This window comes from Pseudophryne corroboree, chromosome 1, assembly GCF_028390025.1.
Source record: "Pseudophryne corroboree isolate aPseCor3 chromosome 1, aPseCor3.hap2, whole genome shotgun sequence".
In the NCBI taxonomy this organism is placed as follows: domain Eukaryota; kingdom Metazoa; phylum Chordata; class Amphibia; order Anura; family Myobatrachidae; genus Pseudophryne; species Pseudophryne corroboree.
In genome coordinates this window covers 725,484,857-725,508,835 of record NC_086444.1, presented here as the reverse complement: position 1 = coordinate 725,508,835, position 23,979 = coordinate 725,484,857, and the positions used below count along the sequence as shown (strand labels likewise).

Here is a 23,979-nt window from a genome sequence, read left to right as displayed (position 1 = left end):
TAGGCGTTACACTCAAGGATTCATCGGAGGAATCCCAGTTAGGAGAGGACTCGTCAGACTTGACAGTGACATGGCCTGCAGGACTATTGGCGTTCCTGTCTAAGGAGGAAATTGACACTGAGGGAGTTGGTGGTGTGATTTACAGGAGCTTGGGTACAAGAGGAAGAAGGGATTTAGTTGTCAGTAGACTGCTTCCGCTGTCACCCAAAGTTTTTGAACTTGTCAATGACTTCTAATTAATGCGCTCCAGGTGACGTTACGTATAAGGGAGGATGTTCCTAGGTGGTTATCGTCCTTACCCCTACTTATTACAGCTTGACAAAGGCAACACATGGCTTGACACCTGTTGTCCGCATTTCTGTTACAATAATTCCACACCGAAGAGGTGATTTTTTTTTGTATTTTAACCAAGCATGTCAATGGCCAAATTCAACCCACGGACAACAGGTGTCTACCCGGGTGCCTTACTTAAATAAACCACCTCACCATCAGAATCCTCCTTGTCAATTTCCTCCACAGCGCCAGCAACACCCATATGCTCATCCTGGTGTACTTCAACACTGACATCTTCAATTTGAATATCAGGAACTGGACTGTGGGTGCTCCTTCCAGTACTTGCAGGGGGCGTGCAAATGGTGGAGGAGCCACCTCTTCCCGTCCAGTGTTGGGAAGGTCAGGCATCGCAACCGACACAATTGGACTCTCCTTGGGGATTTGTGATTTAGAAGAACGCACAGTTCATTGCTGTGCTTTTGCCAGCTTAACTCTTTTTATTTTTCTAGCGGGAGGATTAGTGCTTCCATCCTTTATTCCTCATGTGAAGCTGAACCACTAGCCATGAACATAGGCCAGGGCCTCAGCTGTTCCTTGCAACTCCGTGTCGTAAATGGCACATTGGCAAGTTTACGCTTCTCCTCAGACGCTTTTAATTTAGATTTTTGGGTCATTTTACTGAACTTTTGTTTTTTGGATTTTACACGCTCTCTACTATGACATTGGGCATTGGCCTTGGCAGACGACGTTGATGGCATTTCATCGTCTCTGCCATGACTAGTGGCAGCAGCTTCAGCACTAGGTGGAAGTGGATCTTGATCCTTCCCTATTTTACCCTCCACATTTTTGTTCTCCATTTTTTAATGTGTGGAATTATATGCCAGTACAGGTTGAATATCCCATATCCAAATATTCCGAAATATTCCTGAGATAGTGAAACCTTTGTTTTTTGATGGCTCAATGTACACAAACTTTGTTTAATACACAAAGTTATTAAAAATATTGTATTAAATGCTCTTCAGGCTGTTTGTATAAGGTGTATGTGAAACATAAATGAATTGTGTGAATGTACACACACTTTGTTTAATGTACAAAGTTATAAAAATATTGGCTAAAACTACCTTCAGGCTGTGTGTATAATGTGTATATGAAACATAAATGCATTCTGTGATTAGATTTAGGTCCCATCACCATGATATCTCATTATGGTATGCATGTATTCCAAAATACGGAAAAATCCCATATCCAAAATACCTCTGGTCCCAAGCATTTTGGATAAGGGATACTCAACCTGTAATATTATTATATCAATAGCAATGGCCTACTGTACTGTACTACTATATAATGCTCACAACAATGCAGCACAGATATGGATATTTGCAGTGACACAGAGCTGCAAGATACAGCAATGGCCTACTGTACTGTACAACTATATACTGTTGATCATCAAAATGCTGCACTGTACTACTATTTATACTGCTCACAACAATGCAGCACAGTTATGGATACTTGCAGTGACACGGACATGCAAGATACAGCAATGGACTACTGTACTGTACAACTATATACTGTTGGTCACCAAAATGCTGCACTGTACTACTATATATACTGCTCACAACAATGCAGCACAGATATGGATACTTGCAGTGACACGGAGCTGCAAGATACAGCAATGGCCTACTGTACTGTACAACTATATACTGTTGGTCACCAAAATGCTGCACTGTACTACTATATATACTGTGTCAGGAATCGGCGCTCTGCTACGTCTCACTTACCAGCGCGCTGGTGTGCGGGTCTCCGGAGGTCTTGGTCCCAGTTGCGGCTGCGTGGGTGTAGTATCCGCGAGCGTTCTATTTCACATTGCTGAGTATTCCTGAGTCTGGTCCTGTGTGGATTTTGCGGCGTGCCGGAGTCCAGCCTTTGTGGTCGTTACCATGGCACCTGCACGCAGCTGATTCTGATGTTCAATCCAGCTTGTATCTCCGCCTGCAGTTTGTGTCCAATCACTGCTGGGCAGGAGGTATAACTTCCAGCTTGTGGCTCTCTCACATTGCCTCGGACAACAAGTCACACACCGTGTGCCTTAGTTCTTCTGGTTCCTGTTTCCAGCGATCCCCGTGGTTACTTCCATTTGTTCCAGTCTTCATTCTCACAGCTCTCCTGTAAACTCCGGACTCCAATTCCATTCAGCCACAATCACCAGCAGCAGAGACTCTCCTCAGGTGTTCGTATTACCATCTCACTTGTACACTGGCTATCTGTATTCCATCTGTGCATTTCAGCAGTATTGCTATTGATGGCTTAGAGACTGTTTCCTGCTTGAACCTAGTAAAGCTATCTGGACTTGTGTGCTTTATAGAGACTGAGTGTTTCTTTTACATACCGGAGTTCTGCCTTTCAAGTTACTTTATCTTACGTTATACCGAGACTGTGTGCTATCAAGTACTATTGGACTTTAGTTATATCATCTGCCTTCAGTTTTGTTGTTTCACATTTCATTTGCAAGAGACCTCTGCTATTTAAATCCAGTTACCATCTATTGTCATTCCATTACCGGTTTTCTGTTTATACTGTGTTATCCGATCTGCTCTGAACAATAAAACATCAGTGCCTATGCGCAGGACTATTATATTGCCTCCACGTTTTATCCATCAGACCAACACTGACCCACTAGCGCCCCCGCCGGGGACAGACAAACCTAGAGACCTGACAGTTTGTCCGAGGCCCATGGACCCGGACGGTGGTCAGGGTGTGGGGTCAGGGACACTCCAAGACCTAGTTTCACGACTGGAGAGGCTGCGCAGCAGCAGATTATGCAATTCCTGCAAGGAATGTCTCTACAATTAGATACTTTGCAACAATCACTTCCAATTCCAGTTTCCCCAGTGTCCTCTTCAGTTACAGTTCCTGCTCCAGGTTCCTCAGTTTCCAGCTCTCCAGTTGCTCCTGTTTCAATGTCTCGCATCCATCTCCCTACTCCGAGTAAATTTGATGGTAATTCTAAGATGTGTTGTGGGTTTCTAAACCAATGCGAAATTCAGTTTGAATTGCAGCCACAGAACTTTCCAACACCTAGAACAAAGGTTGCTTGTATTGTTTCTCTTCTAGCTGGCTCTGCTTTGAACTGGGTCTCTCCGCTGTGGGAGCGAGCAGATGCAATATTGAACAACTATACTGAATTTGTTGCCGCATTCTGACGCATCTTTGACGAACCTGGGCGTCTGACCTCGGCTTCTTCTGACCTCCTTCAGATCCGCCAGGGAACACGTACTGTGGGTCAGTACGTTATCCAGTTCCAGACATTGGCATCGGAGGTGAAGTGGAACAACCAGGCATTGGTTGCCGCCTTCTGGCATGGTCTGTCTGACCACATCAAGGATGAACTGACTACTCGAGATTTACCAGAGCAACTGGAAGCTCTAATTTCCCTATGTGTCAAATTGGATCTACGTCTACGCGAGCGGACCTGTGAACGCTCTCGAGGTGATCTTCGCAAGCATCGAGCTATGCCTCCTGTACAGTCTCTACCTATTATTACTGATGAACCCATGCAGGTAAACAAATCTCGTTTAACACCTGAGGAGCGTCCAGAAGATTACGGAAAGACTGTGTCTCTATTGTGCTGCTGCTGGTCATCTGATTGGTTCCTGCCCTGCTCGTCCGGGAAACGCCAGGTCCTAACTTGTAGAGGAGGAGTCAAGTTAGGGCTTTTGAATAAAGCTCCTTCATCTCAGGATCTTATATTACCTGTCACCTTGAAAAGGTCTGAGGGACTCCAATCTTTGTCTGCCTTAGTGGATTGTGGTGCTGCTGGGAATTTTATCACGCAAGCTGCAGTGGATAGACTTCATCTCCCAGTGACTAAACTGTGTCGTCCAGTTTATTTCACGGCCGTGGACGGAAGCCGTATGTCTGAAGGTTCCATCTTTCAGCAAACCAAGCCGGTAGTTTTAGAAGTAGGCTTCCTGCATTCTGAGCTCATTGAGTTCCTGGTTATACCCAAAGCGGGCTATGAGATAGTACTGGGTATGCCTTGGCTCCAACTGCACAATCCGCAATTTGACTGGTCCACATTGCAGTTAACATCGTGGAGTTCCTCCTGTCATCAGTCTTGTCTGGCTCAAGTGTTTCCAATAAAGTCTTCTGGTGTAAAGTCTCAGTCTGGCCTCCCGGAGGCCTATCAGGAATTCACTGACATCTTCAGTGAGAAAGCAGCGGATGTCTTGCCTCCCCATCGAGAGTGGGATTGTCCCATCGATCTGGTTCCAGGGAGCAAGCCGCCTAGAGGGCGTACATACCCTCTGTCAGTCCCAGAAACTCAAGCCATGAATGAATACATAAAGGAAAATTTACAGAAAGGTTTCATCCGTCCATCCACTTCCCCAGCTGGTGCTGGATTCTTCTTCGTCAAGAAGAAAGATGCAGGACTTCGCCCCTGTATCGATTATCGGGGTTTAAATGATATCACGATCAAAAATAGCTACCCGTTAACTCTTATCACAGAGCTGTTTGACAGAGTTAGAGGGGCTTCCATCTTCACGAAACTGGATCTTCGCGGGGCATACAACCTTATCAGGATTCAAAGTGGTGATGAGTGGAAAACCGCCTTCAATACCTGTGACGGCCACTATGAATATCTAGTGATGCCCTTCCGTTTAAGTAATGCCCCTGCCGTGTTTCAAAACTTTGTCAACGAAGTGTTTAGAGATCTCCTGTATAAATGTGTGGTGGTTTACCTCGATGACATCTTGATATTCTCCCGTGATTTAGTCTCTCATCGCCAACAGGTGAAGGAGGTTCTGCAACGTCTTCAACGGAATCATCTGTATGGCAAGTTGTCCAAATGCACATTTGAAGCTTCTTCAATATCTTTCTTAGGATATATCATTTCCTGAACAGATCTTCAAATGGATCCAGCTAAACTGGAAGCTATAGAAAACTGGTCTCTTCCAACAACACTCAAGTCAGTTCAACGCTTCATTGGCTTTGCTAATTACTACAGAAAGTTTATTAAAGGCTTTTCCACGCTAATAGCTCCAATTACCTGCCTTACCCGGAAAGGGGGAAATCCTTCCCAATGGTCTGACGACGCACTGTCCGCTTTTCACAAAATAAAACAAGCTTTTATTTCAGCTTCTGTGTTACAGCAGCCAGATGTCAGTAAAGCCTTCATCTTGGAAGTGGACGCTTCAACGGTTGGCGTGGGCGCAGTCCTGTCCCAGGTTGGCAGTGATGGTAAGACTCACCCCTGTGGGTTTTTTTTCTCGTAGGTTCTCGTCTGCAGAAATAAACTATACCATCGTGACCAGGAGTTGTTAGCAATCAAATTGTCCCTTGAAGAATGGAGGTATCTGCTGGAGGGTACGAGATTTCCCATTACCATCTACACGGATCACAAGAACCTTCTCTACTTGAAAGCCGCGCAGTGTCTGAATCCTCGGCAAGCAAGGTGGGCTCTATTCTTTTCTCGCTTTGATTTTAAGTTGATGTTTAGACCGGGCTCACAAAATGTCAAAGCGGATGCTTTGTCTCGCTCCATGAGCTCAAACGAGGAATCTGCAGAACAGGCTGCTCGACCAGTATTAAATCCGGTGTTTTTCGCAGCTACAGGGATATCGCAAGTCCCGCCTCCAGGCAAGATGTTTGTCTCTCCGGAGCTTCGTCCAAACCTTCTGTCTTGGGCTCATACGTCCAAGTTTACTGGTCACCCTGGGGTCCTAAAGACTTTTAAGTTTCTGTCTCAAACGTATTGGTGGCCTCGTATGAAGGTAGACATTCAAGAGTTCATAGCTTTATGTCCCAAATGTGCTCAGCATAAAAATTCTCGTCAGGCTCCCGCAGGCCAATTGATACCCAATTCCATTCCTAGGCGCCCCTGGTCCCATTTGTCGATGGACTTTATTTCTGATCTCCCTCCATCCAAAGGGTATGACATCATCTGGGTAGTAGTCGCTAGGTTTTCAAAAATGGCACACTTCATTCCACTCATGGGATTACCCTCTGCTCCAAAGTTGGCTCAGTTGTTTCTTCGTGAAATATTCAGGTTACATGGACTTCCAACATAAATCATATCTGACCGAGGAGTACAATTTGTGGCCAAGTTTTGGAGGGCTCTGTGTTCAGCGCTACAGGTAAAACTGAAGTTCTCTACGGCCTATCATCCTCAAACAAATGGGCAGACAGAGAGGGTAAATCAAGAACTTGAGACCTATTTGAGACTGTATATCTCTTCTTCACAGGATGACTGGGTAGAATTGTTGCCATGGGCGGAGTTTGCCCATTAATTTCCGTTATCATACTTCAACTGATACAAATCCTTTTTTCGCAGTTTATGGTCAGCATCCTAGAGTACCAGATTTTCAAGAATTACCTGCCATAGATGTACCTGCGGCTGCTTCTGCTCTTCAGCGGTTCGCTCAAATTTGGAAAGAGATCCATTCGTCTCTTAAGAAAGTTTCTCAACGGTATAAATTGTTCGCTGATCGGAAGAGGCGAGCAGTTCCTAGTTTGAAACCGGACGATAAGGTCTGGTTATCTACCCGTAATCTCCGGCTCAGAGTCCCCTCAATGAAGTTTGCTCCACGGTTTATTGGACCTTTTCCAGTAGAAAGTGTTATTAATCCGGTGGCTTATAAATTGAAACTGCCTGCTTTTTTGAAAATACCCAACTCATTCCATATTTCTCTCCTCAGACCACTAATTCTCAATCGTTTCCAGAAAACGCTTCCAGCAGCTCCAAAGGTATGAACTCATCGGGGCGTGGAATACGAGGTGGAAAAGATATTAGACTCTCGACATCGTTATGGTCATCTGCAATATCTCATTGACTGGTCTGGATATGGTCCTGAAGAGAGGAGTTGGGTCGGCGCCACGGATGTACATGCTCCACGTCTGATCCAAGCCTTCCACAGACTCTTCCCTGCCAAGCTTCGTGGGTGTTCTGTGCTCAGCCATAAAGGAGGGGGTACTGTCAGGAATCGGCGCTCTGCTACGTCTCGCTTACCAGCGCGCTGGTGTGCGGGCCTCCGGAGGTCTTGGTCCCAGTTGCTGCTGCATGGGTGTAGTATCCGCGAGCGTTCTATTTCACATTGCTGAGTACTCCTGAGTCTGGTCCTGTGTGGGTTTTGCGGCGTGTGAATGTACACACACTTTGTTTAATGCACAAAGTTATAAAAAATATTGGCTAAAACTACCTTCAGGCTGTGTGTATAATGTGTATATGAAACATAAATGCATTCTGTGATTAGATTTAGGTCCCATCACCATGATATCTCATTATGGTATGCATTTATTCCAAAATACGGAAAAATCCCATATCCAACATAGCTCTGGTCCCAAGCATTTTGGATAAGGGATACTCAACCTGTAATATTATTATATCGATAGCAATGGCCTACTGTACTGTACTACTATATAATGCTCACAACAATGCAGCACATATATGGATATTTGCAGTGACACGGAGCTGCAAGATACAGCAATGGCCTACTGTACTGTACAACTATATACTGTTGATCATCAAAATGCTGCATTGTACTACTATTTATACTGCTCACAACAATGCAGCACAGTTATGGATACTTGCAGTGACACGGACATGCAAGATACAGCAATGGACTACTGTACTGTACAACTATATACTGTTGGTCACCAAAATGCTGCACTGTACTACTATATATACTGCTCACAACAATGCAGCACAGATATGGATATGGATCCAGCCTGTGTGGTCGTTACCATGGCACCTGCACGCAGCTGATTCTGATGTTCAATCCAGCTTGTATCTCCGCCTGCAGTTTGTGTCCAATCACTGCTGGGCAGGAGGTATAACTTCCAGCTTGTTGCTCTCTCACATTGCCTCGGACAACAAGTCACACACCGTGTGCCTTAGTTCTTCTGGTTCCTGTTTCCAGCGATCCCCGTGGTTACTTCCATTTGTTCCAGTCTTCATTCTCACAGCTCTCCTGTTAACTCCGGACTCCAATTCCATTCAGCCACGATCACCAGCAGCAGAGACTCTCCTCAGGTGTTCGTATTACCATCTCACTTGTACACTGGCTATCTGTATTCCATCTGTGCATTTCAGTAGTATTGCTATTGATGGCTTAGAGACTGTTTCCTGCTTGAACCTAGTAAAGCTATCTGGACTTGTGTGCTTTATAGAGACTGAGTGTTTCTTTTACATACCGGAGTTCTGCCTTTCAAGTTACTTTATCTTACGTTATACCAAGACTGTGTGCTATCAAGTACTATTGGACTTTAGTTATATCATCTGCCTTCAGTTTTGTTGTTTCACATTTCATTTGCAAGAGACCTCTGCTATTTAAATCCAGTTATCATCTATTGTCATTCCATTACCGGTTTTCTTTTTATACTGTGTTATCCGATCTGCTCAGAACAATAAAACATCAGCGCCTATGCGCAGGACTATTATATTGCCTCCACGTTTTATCCATCAGACCAACACTGACCCACTAGCGCCCCCGCCGGGGACAGACAAACCTAGAGACCTGACATACTGCTCACAACAATGCAGCACAGATGTGGATACTTGCAGTGACACGGAGTTGCAAGATACAGCAATGGACTACTGTACTGTACTACTATATACTGGTGGTCACCACAATGCAGCACAGATATTGAGGGGAGTAGTATGATATGCCGGCGGGCGGGCTCCCGGCGACCAGCATACCAGCGCCGGGAGGCCGACCGCCGGCATACCGACAGCGTGGCGAGCGCTAATGAGCCCCTTGTGGGCTCACTGCGCTTGCCACGCTGTGGGCACGGTGGTGCGCTATGCATGCCACGCTATTTATTCTCCCTTCAGGGGGGTCGTGGACCCCCATGAGGGAGAATATGTGTCGGTATGCCGGGTGTCTGGATTCTGGCGCCGGTATACTGTGTGCCGGGATCCCAACATTCGGCAACCAGAAGACCACCCATATTGAGCACTGATCAGGAGAATAGAACTGTGTCTGACATGGAGCTGCAAGATACAGCAGTGGACCACTGTACTGTACTACTATATACTGGTGATCACCACAATTCAGCACTGTACTACTATATACTGGTCACCACAATGCAGCACAGATATTGAGCACTGATCAGGATACTAGAACTGAGTCTGACACGGAGCTGCAAGATACAGCAATGGCCTACTGTACTGTACAACTATATACCATTGGTCATCAAAATGCTGCACTGTACTACTATTTATACTGCTCAGAACAATGCAGCACAGTTATGGATACTTGCAGTGACACGGACATGCAAGATACAGCAATGGACTACTCTACTGTACAACTATATACTGTTGGTCACCAAAATGCTGCACTGTACTACTATATATTCTGCTTGCAACAATGCAGCACAGATATGGATACTTGCATTGACACGGAGCTGCAAGATACAGCAATGGCCTACTGTACTGTACAACTATATACTGTTGGTCACCAAAATGCTGCACTGTACTACTATATATACTGCTCACAACAATGCAGCACAGATATGGATACTTGCAGTGACACGGAGTTGCAAGATACAGCAATGGACTACTGTACTGTACTACTATATACTGGTGGTCACCACAATGCAGCACATATATTGAGGGGTGTAGTATGATATGCCGGCGGGCGGGCTCCCGGCGACCAGCATACCGGCACCGGGAGCTCGACCGCCGGCATACCGACAGCGTGTCGAGCGCTAGTGAGCCCCTTGTGGGCTCACTGCGCTCACCACGCTGCGGGCACGGTGGCGCGCTACGCACGCCACGCTATTTATTCTCCCTTCAGGGGGGTCGTGGACCCCCACGAGGGAGAATATGTGTCGGTATGCCGGGTGTCGGGATTCTGGCGCTGGTATACTGTGCGCCGGGATCCCAACATTCAGCAACCAGAAGACCACCCATATTGAGCACTGATCAGGAGAATAGAACTGAGTCTGACATGGAGCTGCAATATACAGCAGTGGACTACTGTACTGTACTACTATATACTGGTGGTCACCACAATGCAGCACTGTACTACTATATACTGGTCACCACGATGCAGCACAGATATTGAGCACTAATCAGGAGACTAGAACTGAGTCTGACACGGAGCTGCAAGATACAGCAATGGCCTACTGTACTGTACTACTATATAGTACTGGTGGTCACCACAATGCTGCACACTGAGCACAGATATTGAGCTTTTCAGGCAGAGAATGTAGCCACGCTCATCTCTACCTCATGCCCCCCTATGTCTCTTTGCCTAATGCCCTCTGTATCTCAGCTCCACTTGTGTCTTTGTCAGCCTCAAAACCCCCCACAGCTCCATCATCCTGTGTGTCTCCAGCACATCTCTTTGTGTCTTTGAAACATATGTCCCATGTCTCCGTGTCTTTGGCACCATCTCTAGTCCCCTTCCCCTTATCTCTCCAGTTCCAGCCCACACCTACTTTCTCTGTCTTTTGCTCCCTGCCTACTCTTTGTCTCTTCTCTGTCATCCACCTGCACAAAATCATGACATCAGGGATCACTCAGACCCTGCCGCTGTTAGGCGCCGCGGTCCGGGGCTTCCTCCTTGCCCGGCGCCTAGCAACTAGGAACGCCGTGCGCGCTGAGCCGCCGGGTCCCTAGCAACGCTAGGATGCCGGGCGTGCCGAGCCGCCGGGACCTTAGCAACGGGGACGCCACGGGCGTTCCCCGTTGCAGAGTTGATTAATTAAAGTGATCACACATGTTTCTCTGGTCGTGCAGCAAGGCAGCTGCACGACGTTTATTGTAATTAGGCTCTGTACTCTGATTGGAGGGTTCCCTGTTAAATGCCTCCTCAGTGCCTCACACAGACGCCGGTGATAGCTTCCTGCATGCTGCTCATGTTTGGTGAACGTCTGTTCCTGGTTAGCTGTGTCCGGTCCCTCCAGTTCTCTGAGTTCCTTAATCTTGGAGTTAGTCACCTGGTCCCAAGGAGTTCTTCTAGTCCTAAGTTACCTGTGGCAGTCGATTGAGGTTCTCTCTTGGTTTCGTGAGTGACGGCCCTGTCGTATGTTGCGGCCTAGGCCACTTTAGTATTGTTTCATTGTATTGGTGCATTTGCGGAGGTTTCCGCTTCCATAGTCCTCTCCGGTACTCGGCGGTGCCGTGTAGGAGAGTGGACAAGTGGAATATTTTGGTTGTTCTTTTCCCTGGCGGTAATCCGCGCATACTTTTAGTTTCAGGTTTGCCAGTAGCCCCTGGCCTTGTTGTTTAGTTAGAGAGCCCCTTGTTATCACCCTGTCTCAGTTCACTCTTTGTCTCTCATGAAGACCTGAGGGGGCATCGGAGTTGGGTAGACGTAATCCGCCCTTCAAACGTGGCTGCCATGGGCCCAAGAAACCATAGTCTCGCAAGAGTGTACTGACAGCACGGGTGAGACAACGGAGATAGGGTGCCAGGGGCTATTCCCATTCCTTTTCCCTTTCCCAGCATTACGTCCTGGTACTCAGGTCCCACCGTATAAGATCTCCCCTGACCTGAGTATCAGGATCATAACATTATCACCGGCCCAAAACATTAAAAAATAAAAGGGGTTTAATTTTCTCCATTCTTTGTTTTGGTTAGTCTAAAGATTCGGCTTCATGAATCCGTCAGTTTTAGGGCCGAATCCCGGTCAGCTTTTGGTCAACCAAATTCAAGAATTAACTCAGATGGTTCAGGACCTTACTCTTCGGGTGAAATCGCAGGAAGATCTTTTGCGAGCCTCCCCGAGTGTTGTCCCAGAACCAAAAATGCATTTACCTGACCGTTTTTTGGGTAACCGAAAAGATTTCTTTAATTTTAAGGAAGCTTGTAAGCTTTATTTTCGTATAAGGCCTCGTTCCTCTGGTACTGAGTCTCAGCGGGTTGGGATAGTTATGTCATTGCTCCAGGGTGATCCTCAGACCTGGGCGTTTGGGTTAAGAACAGATGATCCTGCCTTGTAGTCAGTAGACGCCTTTTTTAAATCTTTAGGCCTGTTATATGATGACCCAGATAGAGAGGCTTCAGCTGAGAGTCACCTGCGTGCCCTTAAACAAGGCAAAAATCCAGCAGAGGTGTATTGTACCGAATTTCGCCGTTGGTCGAACGACTGTGGCTGGAATGACCCTGCCCTGCGCAGTCAGTTTCGCCTCGGTTAATCTGAATTTATTAAAGACAGCCTCCTTCAGTACCCCGCTCCTGAGACTCTCGACAAACTCATGGAGCTTGCTATTAAAATAGATCGTCGTCTCCGAGAGCGGAGGGCTAAAAGAGGAACAACTTTTAGACCTAATCCTTGTGTTTATACCTTTCCTGAGGACGTCGAGGAGCCCATGCAGATGGGTCTCTCCCGGCTGTCCCCAGAGGAAAGAACCAGAAGATTAACATCTGGTCTTTGTTTGTATTGTGGTGGTAAAGGACATATTGCTCGTAACTGCCCGAATAAGTCGGGAAACGCTCTGACCAAGTGAATTGTGAGGGGGTTCACTTGGGTCTGCAGCTTATCTCCTCAAATGATTCTCTTTTAGTTCCTGTTAAGATTTCCTTTGTCAGCCTCAGTTCATTGGTGTCGGCCTTCGTCGACAGTGGAGCTGCAGGAAATTTTATGGACTTAGCTTGGGCTGAGGCTTTAGGCATTCCACAGATACCATTGGATAAACGTATTACCATGCACGGCTTGGATGGGGGTCCGCTTTCCAATGGGATAATTACTCACCGCACACCTCCAGTATTATTGACAGTGGGGGCCTTACATTCAGAAGACATAGAATTTTACCTTACACATTGTACGGCAGTTCCTGTCGTTTTGGGTCACCCCTGGCTTGCCTTTCATAATCCCACCATAGATTGGCGGTCTGGGGAGATTTCCCAATGGGGTCCTTTTTGTGTTAAGGAATGTATTTCCCATCCAGTCCGGGTTGCGGCAGTCGTCCAGAACTTATTCCTGTGGAATATCAGGATTTTGCCGATGTGTTCTCAAAAGGCAATGCGGACATTCTGCCTCCCCATCGGTCCTATGACTGTGCGATAGAGTTAGTACCAGGTGCCACTTTGCCCAAGGGGAGATTATATGCCCTGTCCGGGCCAGAAACCACGGCCATGAATAATTACATTCAGGAAAGCCTGAAAAAAGGCTTTATTATGCCTTCGAAGTCTCCGTTGAGTGCAGGTTTTTTCTTTGTTGAGAAAAAAGATGGGTCACTCAGACCATGTATTGATTTTTGGGCTCTGAATAAAATTTCTGTTAAGAACACCTATCCTTTACCATTGATTTCAGTGCTTTTTGATCAGTTACGCTCCGCCGTGATCTTCTCAAAAATCGATCTTAGGGGAGCTTACAACCTCATCCGAATAAGATCTGGGGATGAGTGGAAGACGGCTTTCAGCACTCAGTCGGTTCACTATGAATACCTGGTGATGCCGTTTGGCCTGTCAAATGCTCCTGCGGTATTTCAAGACCTCATAAACGATGTTCTCCGTGACTTCCTTGGGAAGTTCGTGGTCATTTATTTAGACGACATTTTGATATACTCTGAGTCTATGGAACAACATGTTGCCCAGGTGCGTCAGGTTCTTCAAAAATTACGAGAGAATCATTTATACGCTAAGCTTGAGAAGTGTGATTTTCACATCACAGAAGTGTCCTTCTTGGGGTATATTATTTCTCCCCAGGGATTTTTTATGGAACCGAAAAAACTTCAGGCCATCCTTAATTGGGCGCAACCCACTAATTTAAAAGCAATTCAGCGCTTTTTAGGGTTTGCAAATTATTATAGGCGGTTCATTCATACCTTTTCTGACCTGGTCGCTCCTATAGTAGCTTTGACTAAAAAAGGAGCGGATTCTTCCAATTGGTCGCCTGAAGCTGAGTCTGCCTTTCGGGCCTTGAAGCAGGCCTTTGTCTCGGTTCCTGTCCTCAGACACCCTAATCCGGAGCTCCCCTTTATTGTTGAGGTTGATGCCTCAGAGGTTGGAGTGGGGGCTATCCTTTCTCAGGAAGATCCGGAGTCTCAGGAGTTACATCCTTGTGCCTTCATGTCCAGGAAATTCTCCTCCACAGAATCCAACTATGACGTTGGTAATCGAGAATTACTGGCAGTAAAATGGGCTTTCGAGGAGTGGAGGCATTGGCTGGAGGGAGCTAGGCATACTATTACAGTATTTACTGACCATAAAAATCTGCAGTATATTGAGTCAGCTAAACGGCTTAATGCTCGGCAGGCACGTTGGGCACTGTTTTTTACTCGTTTTAGGTTTATTATCACCTTCAGGCCTGGTTCCAAGAATACGAAAGCTGATGCCCTGTCACGTTGCTTTCTTCCGGTTCACAATAGCAATCCTGTTACTACCCCCATAGTTCCATCTTCAGTCATCCGGGCAGGTCTCACACAGCATTTATTTACTCAGTTAAACCAGCTTCAACACCAGGCTCCTAGACTTACTCCTGCTGGTCGTCTTTTTGTCCCTGAATTTTTGAGATGCACTGTTTTAGCTGAGTTTCATGACAACAAGGTCTCTGGTCATCCAGGTATCACTAAGACCTTGGAGCTGGTCTCTCGCTCGGTGTGGTGGCCTAGTCTTTCTAAAGACGTAAAAGAATTTGTCCACTCCTGTCAGGTTTGTGCACAGCATAAGGTCCCTCGTTCGTTGCCGATCGGGCAACTCATACCTTTAGCCGTTCCTCTCAGGCCATGGTCTCATATATCCATGGATTTCGTGGTGGACCTTCCCCTTTCAGCCGGATGTCGAGTCATTTGGGTGGTAGTGGACCGTTTTAGTAAAATGGCTCATTTCATTGCTCTTCCCCGATTACCCTCTGCTCAAGGGTTGGCAGTTTTGTTCCTCCGCCATGTGTTCAGGCTCCATGGTTTGCCCACTGATATTGTCTCTGATCGGGGTCCGCAATTTATCGCACGATTCTGAAAACGTTTTTGTGCCTCATTGAATATAAAACTGTCTTTAACAACTGGTTACCATCCACAGTCTAACAGGCAAACCGAACGAGTCAACCAGTCATTAAAACAATATTTACGCTTGTATTCGGCCAAACTCCAGAATGATTGGTCTGAATTTCTTCCTTTAGCCGAATTTGCTTATAATAACTCCTGTCATTCCTCCACCAAGGAGTCCCCATTCTTTTCAGTCTTTGGTTTTCATCCTAGAGCCAACTCTTTTTTCCATCATTCTCCAGTCTCCTCCTTGACCTTAACCTCCCATCTCAGAACTATTTGGAGAAGAGTGCACCTTGCCCTGAAAAAAGCTGCCTTCCGAGAAAAGAAATTTTCTGATAGGCTCCGACGTCCTTGCACTTTTAGGGTGGGAGATAAGGTGTGGTTGTCAACTCGCAACATCAAGCTCCGACAACCCTCAGCTAGATTGGGACCCAAATTTATTGGACCATTCCTTATCATTAAGAAGGTCAATCCAGTTGCTTTTCGGCTACGCTTGCCAAGATCTCTCAGAATTGGAAATACTTTTCACTGTTCCCTTTTGAAACAGTATTTTTCTTCCCGGAGATTTCCTCGGAGGTCTCCCCAGGGTAGGTCTCCGCTGGATGTGCAGGGACAACAGGAGTTCTTGGTAGAGAAGGTTTTAGATGCAAAAGTTTCCCGGGGCCGGCTTTATTTTTTGGTTCACTGGAAAGGCTATGGTTCGGAGGAAAGGTCTTGGGTCCTGGATAAGGATCTACATGCCCCTAAACTCAAGAGATTATTCTTTCAGGAATTTCCTCAGAGACCTGGCTTTAGGGGTTCGTTGACCCCTCCTCAAGGGGGGGGGTACTCTTAGGCGCCGCGGTCCGGGGCTTCCTCCTTGCCCGGCGCCTAGCAACTAGGAACGCCGTGCGCGCTGAGCCGCCGGGTCCCTAGCAACGCTAGGACGCCGGGCGCGCCGAGCCGCTGGGACCTTAGCAACGGGGACGCCACAGGCGGACCGCGTTCCCCGTTGCAGGGTTGATTAATTAAAGTGATCACACATGTTTCTCTGGTCGTGCAGCAAGGCAGCTGCACGACATTTATTGTAATTAGGCTCTGTACTCTGATTGGAGGGTTCCCTGTTAAATGTCTCCTCAGTGCCTCACACAGATGCCGGTGATAGCTTCCTGCATGCTGCTCATGTTTGGTGAACGTCTGTTCCTGGTTAGCTGTGTCCGGTCCCTCCAGTTCTCTGAGTTCCTTAATCTTGGAGTTAGTCACCTGGTCCCAAGGAGTTCTTCTGGTCCTAAGTTATCTGTGGCAGTCGATTGAGGTTCTCTCTTGGTTTCGTGAGTGACGGCCCTGCCATATGTTGCGGCCTAGGCCACTTAAGTATCGTTTCATTGCATTTGCGGAGGTTTCCGCTTCCATAGTCCTCTCCGGTACTCGGCGGTGCCGTGTAGGAGAGTGGACAAGTGGAATATTTTGGTTGTTCTTTTCCCTGGCGGTAATCCACACATACTTTTAGTTTCAGGTTTGCCAGTAGCCCCTGGCCTTGTTGTTTAGTTAGAGGGCCCCTTGTTATCACCCTGTCTCAGTTCACTCTTTGTCTCTCATTAAGACCTGAGGGGGCATCGGAGTTGGGCAGATGTAATCCGCCCTTCAAACACGGCTGCCATGGGCCCAAGAAACCATAGTCTCGCAAGAGTGTACTGACAGCACGGGTGAGACAACGGAGATAGGGTGCCAGGGGCTATTCCCATTCCTTTTCCCTTTCCCAGCATTACGTCCTGGTACTCAGGTCCCACCGTATAAGATCTCCCCTGACCTGAGTATCAGGATCATAACAGCCGCTTATGTGGCTCACAGCGCAGTTTGCTGATTTTGGCAAAATGCACATGCACAACGGCCGCATTGTGGCTGCACGGACTTACACATTTACGTATCTGATGGATGAGACCGCAATGTTACCGAGTGACGGAAACCCCTTAAGAATGGTCTAGACTAGGGCATGTTTGGATGATCAACTTAAGGTGCCTGAAGAGAGGGATAAGTTGAGGAGGTGATGATATGGGTTCTGATGCAAAGGTCAAGGGAGCTGGAGAAGGTATAGTGTCAAGGGGGCAGATGGAGCAGAGAAAGACATGTGTCCACCCCTGGTGGTTGCAATTCCATCCACGGACCACAAGCTAATCCAAGGGTAGAAGTGGATGTACTGGGCATAGAGAAATACGAAAAGTGTACAGTATATTATTGGTTCAATATTACCCCCTTAAAGAAATGAGAAAGAGGAGGTTGTTATACAACTAACAGAATGTTTTAATAAAAAAGATGCCACACACCATAATGCCCGTTATACATTATACCACACACCACAATGCCCGTGATACACTATGCCACACACTGTAATGCCCATGATACATTATGCCACACACCGTAATGCCTGTAACCAGGGCCAGATTGGCCATAGAAGCCACAGGGAGTTTCCCCGGTGGGCCTATTGCCGCGCGTGGCCGCCTGTCCTACGCGGCCCTGCCCCCCCAAGCTGTGAACCGTTTACGGAAATAGCTGCAGGCAGCGGTCGCTATGGGGAGAGCAGGCCCTCCTTCCTCCCTTTCACAATACCTGCTTAATGTCTTGCTGCAACCGCAGTCAGGAGAGCCGCACACCACCCCTCCCCCATCAACAGCGTGTTCCTTTCAGGAGAGCCGTCCTCCCCTCCTGCACGTCACCAGCTTATGCTGCTCCCATCCCCCCTCCCTCAACAGTTTGTGCCTATCAGGAGAGCTACCCCACCCGCCGCACGTCACCAAGCATATGTTCTCCTCGCCCCGCCCGAACGTCACCAGCTTATGCTGCCAACACTGCAGCTGCCAGTATCTAGTAGGCTGCCCCACCCCACCCAGCTGACAGGAAGAGGAGGTCCACGCGCCAAACGTCTCAGACGTCATCAGCACGGACCGTGCAGGAAGGGAAGGTGCGGCCGCGGTGGGTTCACATTCTGCAGTAGGAGAGCTAAGGCATGCTCACGTACTGCAAAAGAGTGATTCTGCTAAATGCATGTCCCTCTCCTGAGGTGAGGTGCAATTTTATGTCGGGAGGGGAGGTGTAATTTTATGGCTGGGGGGGAGAGGTGCAATTTTATGGCTGGGAGAGGTGTAATTTTATGTAGGAGGTGGGGGTGAGGTGTAATTTTATGTCGAGGGAGGGGGTGAGGTGTAATTTTATGTTGGGGGTGGGCAGGCCCGTATTGGCCATTGCCGAAACCGGGGAATATCCCGGTGGGCCGATTGGGGTGTGGGGTCGCCTGTCATAAGCGGCACCACCCCCCTCCACGTCACCTGCTAACTGGTGAGTGCGCTGCGGGCAGCGGCCGCTGTCAGGAGAGCCAGCCATCCTCCCCTCCCCATCACCTGCTTACTGGTGAGCACAGCGACCGCTATCAGGAGAGCCGGCCCGCCCTCCACCTCACCTGCTTACTGGTGAGCACGCTGCGGGCCGCGGCCTCTATCAGGAGTGCCGGCCATCCCCCCCTCCTCCCCATCACCTGCTTACTGGTGAATGCTGTGGCCAGCGGCCGCTATCTAGAGAGCCGTCCCGTCCCCATCTGGCTGACCAGAAGATGCAAGAGAAGGTGAGGTTGCGGTGGGGCATCAGGTGCCCCCTCATCTCTCCCCCTGGCAATAGTGTGCCCCCTCATCCCTCCCCCTGGCAGCAGTGTGCCCCCTCATCCCTCCAGCAGCAGCAGTATGCCACAGCATCCCTCCCCCCGGCATCAGTGTGACCCCTCATCCCTTCCTCCTGGCCGGTTGACACCCTTTACCTGGCTGGTTGGCACCCATTCCCTCTCTGCCCCAGGGGGATGGTTCCAGTCTGCCTTTGTCCTGCTATAGACCAGATCACATCAGCTTGGTAATGCATATAGCAGGTCTTTATATGTATAATGACGCTGACAACATATTTTTTGGGGGGGTTGTTTAATGTATGTCTATGTGCTTTACCTGGCGCAAAGTGTATAACGTGCTCTACCGGGTGCAATGTGTTTAATGTGCTTTACCTGATGCAATGTATATAATGTGCTCTGCCTGGCACAATGTGTATAACGTGCTCTACCTGGCCCTGAGTGTATAGGAGATTCTACCTGGTGCAATGTGTATAACGTGCTTTATCTGGTGCAATGTGTATAATGTTCTCTGCCTGGCGCAATGTGTATAACGTGCTCTACCTGTTCGCAGAGCGTATAGCAGATTTTACCTGGTGCAATGTGTATAACGTGCTCTACCTGGTGCAATGTGTATAACGTGCTCTACCTGGTGCAGAGTGTATAGGAGACTCTACCTGGTGCAATGTGTATAACGTGCTTTACAAGCTGCATTGTGTATAATGTGCTCTGCTTGAAGCAAAGTGTATAACGTGCTCTACCTGGCGCAGAGTGTATAGGAGGTTCTACCTGGTGCAATGTGTATAAGCGGAACTACTGTGTGGTGTAATGTGAATTGCCACTATTATGTGGCCATGCCCCTTCCCCACAAAGCCACTCCCCTAAATTTTTGATGTGCGCCTTCGGCACGCACTGTCCTTTCTTTTTGGTATAGGAGGAGCAGCAGCAGCAATTAACTTTCTGCCAAAGGGCGCCAAAATGCCTACTTACAGCTCTGGTGCAGGGTGTCCTGTATGCTACACAGCCAAGCAGCATTGTCATCCCCCCCCCCCCACCCTTGCAACACTTTTGTAGTGTCCAAATCAACTCTGTGTTTCTATATTTGAATCATTAATAAGATTAATAAGAACCTTCATACCTATGGGACCTAGAAAAGGACAGGTAGGACCCCAATCTTTAAAAGTGAGTGGTCCCTGGTACCCACTTTTTTTTCCGGCTCAGCGCATTCACTGGGTTATGAGGTGCAATATTATTTTGAAGTATTAATCCCGCCTACGTTGGTATTGGCTCCGCCTACAGTTGGTTTGGTACCGCCCACATGAGGCCACTTTTATAAATTTTTCCAGGGCCACTTTTGTTTCCCAATCCGCCCCTGCCAGTGACACATTATGCCACACACTGTAATGCCCGTGATACATTATGCCACACACCATAATGCCCCTGACACATTATGCCATAAACTGCAATACCTGTGACACATTATGTCACACGCCGTAATGCCCATTACACATTATGCCCCACAGTAAGGCTTCTAAGTACTTATAAATCACCTGCTAGTTGCAAGGGATTTCATGCTCTGGGTTCATGCACATTGTCAGGGTTTCGTGCTCTGGGTTCCATGCTCGCAGCCAGGAGTTTCATGTTCTAGGTTCCATGCTCGTTGTAAGGGGTTTCATGCTCGTTAACAGGGGTTTTATGGTCTGGGTTTCATGCTCGTTAACAGGGGTTTCATGGTCTGGGTTCCATGCTCATTGTCAGGGGTTTCATGGTCTGGACTCATGCACATTGTCAGGGTTTCATACTCTGGGTTCCATGCTCGTTGCCAGGGGTTTCATGTTCTTGGTTCCATGCTCGTTGTAAGGGGTTTCATGCTCGTTTACAGGGGTTTCATGGTCTGGGTTCCATGCTTGTTGACAGGGGTCTCATGCCAAGTGTTTCATGCTCTTAGTCAGGGGTTTCATGCTCTGGGTGTTCTGCTTATTGTCAGGGGTGTAATGCTCGTTGCCAGGAGTGTAATGCTCATTGCCAGGGGTGTAATGCTCATTGCCAGGGGGGTGTAATGCCCATTGCCAGGGGTTTCATGCTCATTGCCAGGGTTGTAACGCTCATTGCCAGGGGTGTCATGGCAAAAGATGAAGCTTTGCTGAAGACTGCATCTTCTCCCGGTGGCACCAGCACTGAGCACTTCCATGTAATGCTGTAGCGCTGTGCTCAGCTCCTGTCACACATGAAGAGCCGGCACTGCACTCAGCCAGCGATGCTGGACATGCCTCTGGAGTGAAGAAGCAAAGACTCCGTGAGACCACGCCCCATTTTGTTAGGCCATGGTCCTTTTTGGGTGCTATGCTGGAGGCGCAGGGGTATAATGCAGACTGTTCACTGGGTGTCACCACACCTGGTGACACCTCTGAGCATATGTCTCCTTTGAGGCAGTGACCATTTTTAGAGGTACATTTTAAGAAGATTTACATGCGGATGGCTAGAATGAAGCAAATAGAATGAAGAGATACATGATGATGTTCAAACACTATATGCCTGTATCAAACATCACAAAGAGATTTTGGCATGTAGAGATTTTATGGACAAAGATTTTTCCCTTACAGAAACCCATAAAATTTTTATCTGTGATGTGATAAAGTTTATCCTGAGTCGGAATTATTTTAAATTTTTAGATACATTTTATCTTCAATGCTGTTGTACCACAATAGGAACTTTTTCCGCTAATCTATTTATGGGTAAATGGGAAGAAAATCTTGTTTACAGTACACACTTTTGTGAAAAACATGTTGTCTTTTATAAGCATTACATCAATGACATCTTAATCATATAGAATGGAAGCACTGAACTTTTTAATGACTTTTTACAAAACAATGACATGAATCTTTCATTTACTTTCAACATAAATAAAACCTCCATTGAATTTCTGGATTATTGGGCGTCATTCCGAGTTCATCGCTCGCTAGCTATTTTTTGGGGGAGTGTATTTTTGCTTTGCAAGTGTGCGAACGCTTGTACAGCTGAGCAGTACAAAAACAGTTTGTGCAGTTTCTGAGTAGGTCTGAACTTGCTCAGACGCTGCAATCACGCAAACGCTTGGACACGCCTGTGTTTTTCCAACCACTCCCTGAAAAAGGTCAGTTGACACCCATAAACGCCTTCTTCCTGTCAATCTTCTTGCGATTGGCTGTGCAAATGAATTCTTCATTAAATCCATCACCCAGCAATGAACCACTTTGTACCCGTACGACGCGCCTGCGCATTGTGGTGCATACGCATGCGCAGTTTTGCCGAGTTCTGACCTGATCCCAGTGCTGCAAAAAATAGCTAGCATTCAATCAGGTCGGAATGACCCCCCTTAGTCTTAATTGGAGATGAAGCAATAGTGTCCACTAAGAATGACATCAAAGAGGTGGACAAGAATAGCTACCTCCACTACAAAAGCATTCACTTAAAGAAATTGAGAAACAACATCCCTTATTCACAGTTTCACAGGATTAAAAGAAATTGTAGCAAAATGGAGGAATGTGAGGAACAACTAAACATCTACAAGAAAAGATTCAAAGAAAAGTTGTACCCTAAGACAATCTTAGAAGAGGCAATCACAAGAACTAGAAACCTGGAAAGAAATGACATTTTGGAGTACAAGAGAAAAGAGGAGAAACAGAAACAGCATTCTACCGCTTTCATTACCACCTACAACCGTCATGAGAACATCATCAGGACCTCACTCAGGGACCACTGGGAAATTCTCCTGATGGATCCAGTGCTCAAAGACATGCTCCCGGACAAACCCAAAATTATTTTTCGTAAATCAAACATTTTGAAAGATATCCTCGCACTGAGCATGCTGCATGAACTACCCTCAGGAAACACCAATAATTCCCTTCCTAAATGCGTAGGAGCCTTAATGTGCGGACGTTGTAACATTTGCAAGTACCTCAATCCCAATAGAAAAACTTTCAACAACACGGATAACACACAGGAATTCAAAATAAAGGAGTTCATGAACTGTACAATATCAGTCGTATATTTATTAGAATGCACATGCACCAAGAAGTATGTAGGGAACATGAAGAGGCCACTGAAACTGAGCATCCAGGAGTACATCCGAAACATCAAGAACAAATTGGACACACACCTTATCAATTTTCAATCATGAACATAACACCATTTCAATCTTGACTATAACACCAACCCAGAAGAGTTATCCTTTAAAGCCATCGAACATGTATGGATTGACGAAAGGGGTGGGGACTTGGAAATAAACTTTCCCAATGAGAGATGTTTTGGAACTTCCAATTAAAAACCATGCACCCAATGGGCTTCACTGAAGGCTACAAGATAGCCCCATTTTTATGAAGGTGCATTCGACCCCTCCTAAGGACTTTATTTCACTCACACCGCAATCTTTTCTTCTCACTCCTTTATATTGTACTTTTATCTCATCACTGTGCACAATAAACTTTATTTATCAGAATGATACCGAGTTGATCTTTGATATGCATGCCGCATATTACAGTCACACCACACTTGCTTTAAGCCCAATTCCTTCCGATCTTGGAAGCTAAGAAGTGTTGGGCTTAATCAGTACCAGGTGAGAGACCATTTGGGAAGATTAAGTACTGTAACTAATAAGGTCCAAGCACAGTTAAACCGAAATGGCATCCACATACATAGTAATATACACTGCTCAAAAAAATAAAGGGAACACTAAAATAACACATCCTAGATCTGAATGAATGAAATATTCTTATTAAATACTTTGTTCTTTACATGGTTGAATGTGTTGACAACAAAATCACACAAAAATGATCAATGGAAATCAAATATATTAACCCATGGAGGTCTGGATTTGGAGTCACACTCAAAATGAAAGTAGAAAAACACACTACAGGCTGATCCAACTTTGATGTAATGTCCTTAGAACAAGTCAAAATGAGGCTCAGTAGTGTGTGTGGCCTCCACGTGCCTGTATTTTTTTTGAGCAGTGCACATATATATTAGTGATGAGCGGGTTTGGTTCCTCGGGATCCGAACCCCCCCAAACTTTACCCATTTTACACGGTTCCGAGGCAGCCTCGGATCTACCCGCCTTGCTCGGTTAACCCGAGCGCGCCCGAACGTCATCATCCCGCTGTCGTATTCTCAGA

The 23,979-nt window shown here is 46.9% G+C and overlaps 1 pseudogene; it reads left to right on the top strand.

Annotated features, from left to right (window-relative positions):
• The first annotated feature begins 23,340 nt into the window (after positions 1 to 23,340).
• LOC134950533 (5S ribosomal RNA) lies at positions 23,341 to 23,460 on the top strand (annotated as a pseudogene).
• Positions 23,461 to 23,979: the final 519 nt, after the last annotated feature.